The following is a 12,638-nucleotide window of genomic DNA, read 5'->3' as shown; positions in this document are numbered from 1 at the left end:
ATTTATGGATGCTGACAAATGCTCACATGTACATATCTTTGTGTTACCCAAATTTCTATCAATCAAGATACCAGAACATTATGACCACCCCAGGAAGTTCCCTCATGTCCCCTCCTACTCAATCCCCAGCTCCAGCTCCCCAGAGGCAACCAATGTTTTCATTTTTTTTTTTTTTTTTGAGACGGAGTCTTGCCCTTTCGCCCAGGCTGGAGTGCAGTGGCGCAATCTCAGCTCACTGCAAGCTCCGCGTCCCGGGTTCACGCCATTCTCCTGCCTCAGCCTCTCCGAGTAGCTGGGACTACAGGCGCCTGCCACCACGCCCGGCTAATTTTTTGTATTTTTTAGTAGAGACGGGGTTTCACCGTGGTCTCGATCTCCTGACCTTGTGATCCGCCCGCCTCGGCCTCCCAAAGTGCTGGGATTACAAGCGTGAGCCACCGCGCCCGGCCCAATGTTTTCATTTTTATCCAACCTAGATTAGTTGTGCCTTCTCTAGAACTTCATTTGAAATAATACTCTATGTGTTCTTTTTTTGAGATGGAGTTTTGCTCTTGTTGCCCAGGCTGGAGTGCAATGGCGCGATCTCGGCTCACTGCAACCTCCGCCTCCCGGGTTCAAGTGATTCTCCTGCCTCAGCCTCCCGAGTAGCTGGGATTACAGGCACACATCACCATGCCCAGCTAATTTTGGTATTTTTAGTAGAGATGGGGTTTCTCCATGTTAATCAGGATGGTCTCGAACTCCCGACCTCAGGTGATCCGCCCGCCTTGGCCTCCCAAAGTGCTGGGATTACAATTACAGGCGTGAGCCACTGTGCCCGGCTCTATGTGTTCTTTTTCATAAGCTTTCTTTCACATAATGTAGAATAAATCGGACTAATCATGAGTATGCCAAACTATTCAGGGGGAAGTATACTTAAATCTGTAATTTACTTTGAAATACATCAAAAATAAGATGAGAGGATGGAGGGGGGATGGGTAGATGTGTGTGAGATTTCTCCATGTTGTTGCATGTATTAAGAATCTATCCCCTTTTATTACTAAAGAGCGTTTAAGTGTATGAACATCCCACCTTTTGTTAATATTCCTACTGATGGCCGCCTGGGCTATTTCTCAGTTAGGCTGATTATGAAAAAGCTCCTCCAGACGTTCCTAGACAAACCTTTTTGTGGACATGTTTTCATTTCTCTCTGGGTGAATTCCTGGGTCATAGAATATTCGTATTTGTAGTTTCATTAAAAAAAAAAAATGCCAGACTTTTGTCCAGGAGTTTTTGCCATGACACATTCGACAATATTGTATGAGAGTTCCAATTATTCATATTGACCAAGCAGCTTGATGGCCCAAACCTGTCCGCTAGTTTTTGCCCTGGGAAAAAGGAGAAAAGAAATGATCACCTCCCTTTACCTCCATTTCCCTTCTTCCTCCCTTGCATTTCTATGTATCTGATTTGCCCACTTGTTTACCAGGAGGAGTGAAGGCAGTCTCCAGCTTGTCCGTTTTCTCTCTTTAAAAAAAAAAAATTATTTTTAATTTGTGTGGGTACATAGTAGGTGTATATGTTTATAGGGTACCTCAGTTATTTTGGTACATACATGCATGCAAGGCTTAATAATTACATTATGGAAAATTGGGTATCTAACCATCCCCTCAAGCATTTATCCTTTATGTTACAAACAATCCAATTATACTCTTCCAGTCACTTTTAAATGTACAATTATTATTGACTATAGTCCTCCTAGTGTGCTATCAAATACTGGTCGTATTCATTCTTTCTAACTATTTTTTTGGTACCCATTAACCATCCCCACCTCCCCACCATCGCTTCCGCCTTACTACCCTTCTGAGCCTCTGGTAACCATCCTTCTATTTTCTATCTGCATGACTTCAATTGTTTCAATTTTTAGATCCCAGAAATAAATGAGAACATGTGATGTTTGTCTTTCTGTGTCAAGGCCTAAATTTATAATCACTCATGTAATTTTAAAAATCCAAGAGTACTTCTTGGCTTTGGCTATAGTTTGAGGCAGGGGATGAAATGATGTCACAAGAACCCTGTTTTTTTCCCTGGGTTTAAGAGCACTGCTTCTTCTGGGTTGGTTCCATGCTCAGACAGGCTTTCTCCCATCATGGCAAGGAGGTTGCACTCACTAGCCTCACAACCCTAGATCCAACCGCAAGAGATTCTTTTTTTTTTTTTTCTAACAGTTTTCATAAAGGACCTGAGATTCACTAAGAATCACTAAGAGGATGTGCATTTCACCTTCTCCTCCTGTGTCTTGCTAGAATGTGGATATGATGGCTGATGTTTAAGCAGCAATTTTGAGGTAAAAGCCACTTGTAGAGCACAGCAGAGCAATCATATAGACAGAGCCTAGCAACACAGAGCTGCCCTATTAGTCCTGGAGGGATCAACTTTATACTTCTTTTTATATGAAAGAGAAAAAATTTTCATCTTGTTTAAACCACTGTTATTTTTGTTTGTTCTGTAACTCACAGCCTAATCGAATCATTTTTAAAAAATTATTTCCATAGATTATTGGAGGAACAGGTAGTGTTTAGTTACATGAGTAATTTCTTTAGCGGTGATTTGTGAGACCTTGCTGTACCCATCACCTGAGCAGTATACACTGCACCCAGTTTGTGGTCATTTATCTCTCACCCATTTCCCATCCTTTCCCCCTGAGTCCCCAGAATCCATTGTGTCATTCTTATTGTTTTCTCTATATCATGTCCGTAGCAATCTGGTCCAATCAGGAGATGGAAACCACACAGTAGGTTAAACAGGAAATTAAATGTAAGAATTCGTATCTATGATTAAATAACTATAAAAGAAAACTCTGTATGACACCCTAGTGCTGAGGGAGACTACCCAAGGAACGACAAACTTGGAAGGGGTTCAGATTTCATTGGATAACGTGTGCTTCTGTGCCTGCCTAGCAGAGAAGCTTGCTGGCTTAGCCAGGCCAGAGCTGGTCTGGAGCTGCTGGGCAAACACCAGGCAATGCTGTGGAAAGCGGAGCAGACGATCAGCAACCAGAAACATGGATGCGTAGCGGGAGTCTGGGTGCTGGAGGGACAGGGGCAGAGGCTTTCAGGGTGTATTGGCTGCACAGGGTGGTGAGAGGAGTGGTTGCTTGCAGAAGGAATAACAGCTCAGTCTGTGACTCTCTAGGCCCCCTATGCAGTTTTTTGTGGATTGTGTTAAGTTTCTGGTTTCCATATAAAGAGGGCTGAGGAAAAATTATTACCAGGCCAAGAAGGCAAAGTAACAGAGCGGGTGTGTTCTAGACCTGTGGTTAGTACAGGATCTATGGAGTGTCCTTATACACACACTGCTGACCTCCGGGCTCGGTAGAAATTGCAGGAAGCCTCTGTCCCATGCAGGGTCCCTCCAGTGCCCTCTGCTGAGAAAGCTTACCATCCTGCTCACTTTCAGAAGAAATGCTTAAAGGAATTTCACTGGTTATCACAGAACATATATACAGAAGAGTGCATTTACAGGCAAGAGGCAACAAGTTGATGGTTCACACAATGTCCTTCTCTACTCCAGGCCTAGGCTCAGCCTTAATGATCAATGGGGCATGCTGAAGAGAAAGATTGTTTCCCAATCTTCCCAATTATGGCAGATTGTTTGCAAAACTAGCCACAATAATTCTTCTCCTCTCTCCATTCATGTCCCTTTGTAATGTGACTTTGCAATGCTTGCCATCAAGAGGGACAATGTCTTTCTCCATTCCTTGAATCTGGGTTGGCCATGTGCCTTACTTTGGCCAAGAGGACATTGGCAAATATGATATAAGCAGAGACTTGGAAAGTGCTTGCTTATTGGAGTTTGCTCTCTCTTGCTACCCAGAACCTTCCTGCCACCATGTGAAGGAGCCTGGATTAGCCTTCTGGAGGATGACAGAGCATGCAGACATAGGGTCCACTACTTTCAGAATTCCCAGTGAGACCATCCTAGACCATCCAGCCCCAGCCAAACCAGCGCAGACCAAAAGAACGTCCCAGCCAATCCATGGAATAGAGAGAAATAATAAGTGTTTGTTATTTTAAGTCACCACGCTTGGGTTTTGTGATAGAACAAAAGTAACACACACACACACAAAATAAAGTTATTTCAAAAAAAGTGTACTAATATAGTAACATTATATTATACTAATATAAACAACTGAATTAGCAGGAAACAAAGCTTTGTTTGCCCCGAAGAACAGATATGTTTGATCCTTGTAGATCATTTGTCTTAAAGAACTAATCTTGCTTCCCTTTTTCACTGGGACACCAAGACAGATAGGGCCAATTTGTGGCTTATCTTTGGCCACTGTGTACCCTTCTGTATGTTCAAACTCTTGCCTAAGTTTTAAATTTCTATTTCTATGGTTCCCTGTTTCTGAAAATATTACTCATTTGTCATTTGCCTGTTTTGGTTTATTATTCATATAAGCTGTCTTAGTGAGTTTTTTGGAATGAGGTTAGAGATAAGCATATGAAACAAATGTCACTATTTATGAATATAATTCTCAAACCATAAAATACATAGCATTTGCTTTTGTAATAAAGCTACTATGCTCCATTGTATGAAGCTGGCTTTTTGCAAAAGATCAAAATAAAATTTGTGAGCTCTGTATTAGACAATAATTATCTTAAACTAAAAAGCAAACAAAAAATTTCCATCTTTATAAAACTTCAAATTTTTATACAATTGAGAAAAATGTCTCTTTTTATGTAATTAGCATAAGTTAACTTATTAGTTCAAAACAAAACAAAAAGTAGTTTTATTGTCTTTAGGCATAAAGTAAGACAACCCTGTAGTTTCCAAATATTGCCAGTGTTCCTCATAACTGTGAATTTAAACTTTAAAGAACTTATTTGCTTCTGTTTTTCTTTTAAATAGATAATTTTTAACTAGACCTTTGGATAATGTTAGACCATTTTGCTGTGTTGATCCATTCCTCTACCAATCAGATGGCTCTTGAAAGAACTGTGATAAAGTTAATAGACCAAAACAAGTTACAGATCTCGAATTAACCAGAAATGATGTTTTTAAAATGACAAGATTGCCCTTTTTTTGGAGACAGAGTCTCACTGTTACGCAGGCTGGATTGCAGTGGCACAATCTCTGCTCACTGCAACCTCCGCCTCCCGGATTTAAGTGATTCTCCTGCCTCAGCCTTCTCAGTAGCTCAGATTACAGGCGCACGCCACCATGCCCAGCTAATTTTTGTATTTTTGGTAGAGACAGGGTTTCACCGTGTTGGCCAGGCTGGTCTTGAACTCCTGACTTCAAGCAGTCAGTCCACCTCGGCCTCCCAAAGTGCTGGGATTACAGACGGGAGCCACTGCACCTGGCCAAGATTGCCCTTTTATGACAACAAATGTGGATCTACTATTTCAAAGTGGGCCAGAATCCCAGATAGGGAGGGGGAGGCCACTCAACTGTGAAATAGGTTGTCAAAAATATATGTCTAAAATATGATTCAACCTTCTTTTTAAAATCCCAGTTGTGTTGAAAAATCTAGGATGTTCATTAACTTAACAGAAAAAAATTAACTGAGCTTCCATTCCCTGCAGAGGATGTTGGAATTCCATAAATAAATAAAAAAATGTTTTCTGCAGTGACAAATCTCCCTGTAATACTTCAAAATATTAAACATATAATCCAAGAGTAATTGGAAGGCAGTCCACGTTTCCATAATTAGTCCATCACTTTTATTTACCTCATGTATAATACATGACAGCCCATATCGTAAAATGAATTAACAGCTAAATGTCAAATCTCCCCTCTTATTTAGGCCATCTGCTTAGGTGTTCAGATTGGCACCCACTGCCATGGGAAATTATAGAGACCCGGGAAATCTGACTATCAGCGGAGAGCTATTGCCAAATGGATCAAACATCAGAACTTGTTCTTGCTGGTTTCTTCCTCTACTACCACCACACCACGACCACCAAAACCAGCAAATTCCAGTCTCAAAGTTGCAAGTCTTGACTGCATTTCAGGGCACAGGAAACGGAATCAGATATTTTCCTACAATAATTTGATCCTCAAATTACCTTCAATTATGTCACTGAAAAGAGAATGCCTGGGGGTTCAGAGCCCATCCCTGCCTGAGTTCCATCCATGGACTCTTTGGGAAGGAGAATTCTGGAGAATCCTGACCAAGCTCCTTTTCTTCATTATAACCAGATTTTCTAGTATTCTCCCCTTTCTAAAATCAGTTCTGGTGACTCTGATTGGCATCCCCAAGATCCAGGGAAGTTGGGCAATCTCTATTAGCTCTAGGGAAGCTAGGACAAGAGCAAATTTCAAGGCCAGTACTTTTGGGTTCTGTGCTTCCTGCCCTCCCTCTCCATTCTAGGGTCTCTAATGGTAAAACTCATGAAAGCCAAACCAAGGGATTTTTACCCCTTCTATTTTCCCATCTTCCCAAGCAAGGGTGATATTTTCATTTTACCAATTAGAAACACTCTTAGATTTCAAAAGCAAATTATAATCCAACCATATTTGCCCTCTCGAGGGGTAGAGCCTCCTTCTCCCTCATAAATTTGGAGACTTCTCTGAAATATTTTCAAACTTCTCATCAGGTTCGTCCCAATAAGTGCCATCATTCCAAAAGGAAAGAAGGAAGGGGCTCAAGTGCCAGTAATGTTGCTCCCTGTGCAGAGGAGAAAGGAAAGCCAGCTGGTTAGTTTCCCTCCCATAATACCATCTTTGTGAGCAAGCTGATCAGAACCCATAAGGTGGCCTGTGATACGACTAACTTCATCAGGCTAGGCTTGAATTTCAACTCTGATATAAATGCCTTTTGTGATTTGGGACAAATTACATAACCATCTCTTCCTCCTCCAAAGAATAATAAAAAATAATTTATTGTACTTGTAACACAACTTCCATCGCCATAGCTCAAATGCTTAGATTAGCTTCCTACCTACCTATCATGCTGCGATGTGAAAATTAATTAGCTAATGTCTGTAAAGTGCTTTCAAGATGAAAAGTGCCATATGAGTGCTAAGTGCCACCTATGAGTACCAATAAAGACAATCTCATAGAGAACATAATAGATCAGCAGGGGAATGAGTGAATAGCCAACTTGAAAAAACAAGGTGACAAAAAAACAAATAAATACAATAACCATACAGAATAGACTTTCCAAGTTCCAGACTTTCTTGTCCAAGAAAAGAAACTGGCACACAAGTTTGGAAGTGCACTTTAGCAGCAGGACTAGAGCCAGTGACATACTAACTGGAGTGTCATCAAATCCACAGTGCACTTTTGGGGGATGTGAGTATAATCTAACATTCTCAAAAGAGGTGTAATTCAATGGGATTTGGCGGACTATTTACCTGAAGACCACTGACTCCGCTTAGCACAAGTGATAAATGAATGACTATTTTGTCGTCACCTTATAATTTTCAAAGTCCTTTCCCCATAGACCGTCTCTCTTTACCTGCATAATAATTCTTTGAAGTAGATAGAGTGAATAGTATTAGTCCCATTTTACAGGTGAGGCTAGAGATGGTCAGGAAAATTGATTTGATCAAAATTCTATAATCAAAGAGCAGCTCCAGCCCATCTTTCCACCACAAAATGACGGTCTTTCCACAACGCCATATTAGTTAACAGGCATTATACAATTGGAAGGCATCACCAATATATTTCAAAAGATTTCAATATGTATGCTTACTCTGCCCTAACAGTTTCACACCTAGAAGCTTATCCTAAGTAACTAAGAATATGCTAAAAAATCTAGCTACATAGATGTTCCCTGAAGCATTTTTTACAACAGTGAGAAATGGAAACAACCTAAATGTTCAGCAAAAATAATTGAAGAAATACCAGTATATTCATAAGATCAAATAGTAGAAGCCAGCCATGTAAAAATAATGTATGGAAATATCTTTATCAAGTAAGGCTTTTTAAAATGCTTAGGCAAACTGAAACATCATCAAAGTGTAAGTAAATCTGTGTAATAGGGTGAGAATATACATGCTTTTTTCTTTCTTTTCCTATGTTTAAAATGTTTGTTTTACCGTATTACTGTTATAATAAACTGTTTGTAACTTTTAAAAAAGAAATATCTCCATCAACATGAAAAGTTTTCACTATAAATTGTCAGTGTTGCACAATATCACTTTAAAACTTAATTTGTGCACATGCCATGGAATGATATCTAGAAAGATACACAAGCCAATATTAATGGTGTTTTCCCCTGGATTATGAGATCGAGGTGATTTTTATTTTCATCTACTGATTTTCGGATTTTATTTCATTTATCTATATAATAAAAATCATCATAAAAAGTATTTTCAGAACCATCTAAGTCACTTGAAATCCCCACAAAGGGGTTGGACTCAGGAAAGGCCAATCTCATTTAAAATGGCTCCTTACAAATGCCCTCAACAGAAGAAAGGCTGATACTAAGCACGAAGGCAGGATTGCACCGTCCCTGTGCCTTTCATCTGTGGCCCACTGTTAAGTGCTTGAGAAGATGTCATTGCCCCTTCTTAGACAGCAGTCCACCTAAGCATCTACCAGTTTAAACCACTGCTCGCCATCCTGCCAGGTCAGCCTCTTTTGTCTATGTCACTGAGAAAGCACTGGTTCTCTGCCACGATGAGCAACAGGCTCTAGAAATGTCCCACTGTCTCCTGGCACTAAGGAGTGCACTAAGGTAAAACGACTTCAGAAAATTTCAAAAGATCAGAAGAATACAGGCAGGACTGACAGCAGTGAGTTTAAATCGCAGCAAGAAAAACTAACATTGGTTACCAGGAAAGGATTGCCAGATGGAAGAGAGAGAAGCAAAGAACTTTATAGAAAAGCATTCTCTGCAGGCCTGGAAATGTAGAATGCAAGATTTTTAGAGTTAATGTGGTAGGCAAAATTCCAGAATTGTTCCCTAAGATATTCCTAATTCCTTCAGCAGCGACTGTGATGAGACATCATGCCCCTGATTGTGTTACATGATGTGGCAGAAGGCATTTCACAGGTGTCATTAAGGTTACTAATCAATTGACTTTTATTTAATCAGGAAGGAAATTATCTGGGTGAGCCCAGCCTAATTACATGAGTCCTTTTAAAACACTGTGTTTTCTTGGGCTAGTAACAGGATAAAAAGCTAGAGGGGTTAGAAGCATGAGAAGGATTTCACCTGCTGTGGCTGGCTTGAAGATGGAGAAGACCACAGGATGAGGGGTGTCAGTGGCCTCTAGAAGCTAAGAGTGTCCCCTAACTCGCAGCCAGCAAGATGTTAGCAACCTCAGTCCTACAACAATGAGGAACCTAATCCTTAATGGAAACAAATTATTCTCCAGAGTCTTCAGGTAAGAGGCCAACCCAGCCGACACCTTGATTTTGGTCTTAAAGGACCCTGTGCAGGGAACCCAACTGGAGCCTCATGGGAATTGTTTCAAGCCATTAATTTGTGGTAATTTATAATACATAAATTATATGGAGCAGTAGAAAACGGACAGAGTTAGAAAGTGCCATGAAACTATGTTGTCCAGTTCCGTCATTTTATCAATAAAGAAACTGAGACCTAGGGACCTTGAAGGATTTGGGGGAAAGCTGTGGCAAAGCTGGGATGAGAGCACAGGTCATAGGGTCCATAATCAGTGGTCTTTCCACCATCCCACCTTCCTGCTCACAGCAAGCTTCCCAGGACTTTTTTTTTTCTGAGATGGGGTCTTGCTCTGCCGTCCAGGCTGGAGTACAGTGGCACAATCACAGCTCACTGCAGCCTTGACTTTCCAGGCTCAAGTCTCAAGCAATCTTCTCACTTCAGCCTCCCCAAGTCACTGAGACTACAGGCACATGCCACCACACCTAGCTAATTTTTGTATTTTTTGTAGATACGGGGTTTCACCATGTTGCCCAGGCTGGTCTTGAACTTTTGAGCTCAAGCAATCTACCCACCTCAGCCTCCTAAAATGCTGGGATTACAGGCAAGAGACACTGCACCCAGCCTCCAGGATCATTTTTATCTAGCATGACTTAGAGTCCAAGAGGAAAGATAAGATTGTCATTTGAGGTCCCTGTCAGCATTATGATTCTAATATATTTCTTGATTTCTAAAAATTGAGCTAGAATTGATATTGAATGTGCAGACACTTCTCTAATTTAAAAACAATCGATAATATTTATAACGTTCACCCAAGATTTAATATGCTGACAATACCATACAATCTACTGCATTCTCCAATAAGTGACAATTTCAGTTTTCAATTTAGTGAAATTCAGCAAAGTTTACTATATTTAAATTCCCCGGGAGGTTACACATGAAGGAATCTTTCAAGGCAAGAATGCCACAATGTTCCCTAACTGAAGTGACTTAAATTGTTTGAAAAAATAAGAAATTAAGAAACTTTTAGGGAGGAAAACTATCTTTAAAAGCCACCTATATTTTCACACTGGTTCTGTGACAGAATGTCAACATACTATCACACGTATTGAATTCTTGTGACTTATTCTGAAGGCAATGCCATTAGTTGCATCTTTAGCCATTGCGAAGACTCAGACGCCACCTCTTGCCACTCTTGAGATTAATTGAGTATCATTAATAAATGTAACAAATTCATGATGATGATGATATGATGGATAACTAGGAACTTACTCATAAGAAGGAGTAACCAGGAATGAGTTTGCTTACCTTCTAAGCATGATTAAATTCAGAAGCATTAAAGAAAACTCCAAATCACATTGTGTTTGAAAAGGACAGTTTTTAAGGATAAAACATATAGTTCCAGATTCATTCTGCCACAAACTACTTTTCTTTTGGATGATCCCCTGTTTTTGTTTTTGTTTTTCCTTCCATTTCAGCTTCCTGGGACCCATGGCTTTCTCTGCGGGATGCTGAGAGCAATGCTGAATGGTAATGGATAAAGATCCCAGTTAGCCTGCCCATTTCTACCAACCATGGGATTCACTCAAGAGAAGCTAAGGACTTTAAAATGCATTTACAGGGCTCAATTTGTTCTTCTTCAATTCCTTGCTAATTGTTTTCTACCAACAGCTCTGGTACTTACTTGATTGCATAGTTGCTTTTTTTTTCCTACATTTTGCAGACCTCAGGTTCCAAATTCTAGGTTCTTTGCAAGGTTTACCCTAGAGCGGCACTGCCCAATACAACTCTTTCTCATAGAAATGTTCTCCGTGTGTCCAACCTGGTAGCCACTACCCACATGTGGCTACTGAGCACTTGGAATGTGGCTCATGCAACTGAGAAAATGAATTTTTAATTTTATTAAATTTTCATTAAACGTAAATACCGTATGTGGCTAGTAGCTACTGCACTGGATAGTATAGTCCTGGAGATTTGGGTCAGGCTTAACTAAAGCTATTTAAAAGCCAAGCCAGGGAAGCTCTGGAAGGAGTCCACTGGTGCCATATGTGTGGGATTCTCTGGGGACACTCATTTACTCTGGTGGTCTTGTTCTGGCCTATATTTGCCAGATAAATGTGCATATTATAACTATATTCATTTTTGCCTATAATAATAATAACAGTAATAACAATAATAACTCCTATTTATGGAGTGCCTGTTGTGGGCTGGGTATTGTGCCAGACACAATTGTATGGGATCTTCTAAGGAAGGGGTTCTGAATACAATGCTTTATTCATTTAACAAGTATTAGAATTGAAGCTAAATAAATGAATCCATTTAGCTCTGTTATTTGCAGCATTTGACATTTCCCTTCTATCCATATATTTTACCTCACAATATACCCTAGCAATCAAAGTACAGGTAAATTACTAGCATTACATTCCCTTGCACAAAGGTAGAACACATTAGGTGTAAGATTTCATCATACAAATATCCCACAGCCTTCCTGCCAATACTTGCCTCTATTACTCTGTCCATTTTTCCTAGTTTCTTCAGAGCAAGGAACCAAATACAATTGGTAGTAAGGGAAGAAAAAATTATTTTAATCTGAAAGAAGGTCTGTAGTAAGTAAATTCATTCCCCTAGACATTTTGGACCAACATGCCTCCAGAAACAAATGTCTTAGTAGCTGTGAGAAAGGGCAAGTTTCTTGGCAGAAAGATGCAGGGCAGAGTGTTTGACAATCTGATGATACAGTGGCCAGGTCTAGAAAATCAGGATTATAGCATGGGGAAGACACCCAAGTCTTACATGCAAAGTCTCCTGCTAACCCCAGGGCTGTATTTTGAGAAGACCCAGAACTGAGAATTCCAAGTTCAACATCATTTTCCCTGTAGTGATGAAGAGCAACACCAGCAATCCACCAATCCTTACTACAGAGCTGTTTTCCTATTTTGTTCTGAACCTTTTATACCCAGTAAAACATTAAGGTGTTTATGATCAAGTGTAATTCAAACAAGTTAGTCAAGTACTATCTTAAAGCTGAAGACTTAATAACAATTCGGTTCAGAGACTGGCTGTCACCAGCAGGAGGAGAGCGATAGTACACAAAAACACCAGTTTGTGTGATAAAAGCTTGACAGTCTTGCCTACACACAAACCAAAGAAAATAAGATGCCTGTGACAGCTACAACAGCAGCAATTTTAAACTTCTCACTGATGAAATGCACTTTGCAGTCATAACGCTTGCATAAATCTGGATGTCACTTTTTTCATGTTATAATTTTGCGATCCAATGGATCATCGTGTAGCCCCT

The sequence above is a fragment of the Symphalangus syndactylus genome, chromosome 13, assembly GCF_028878055.3.
Source record: "Symphalangus syndactylus isolate Jambi chromosome 13, NHGRI_mSymSyn1-v2.1_pri, whole genome shotgun sequence".
Lineage (NCBI taxonomy): Eukaryota > Metazoa > Chordata > Mammalia > Primates > Hylobatidae > Symphalangus > Symphalangus syndactylus.
Note: the sequence above shows the minus strand (reverse complement) of the source record.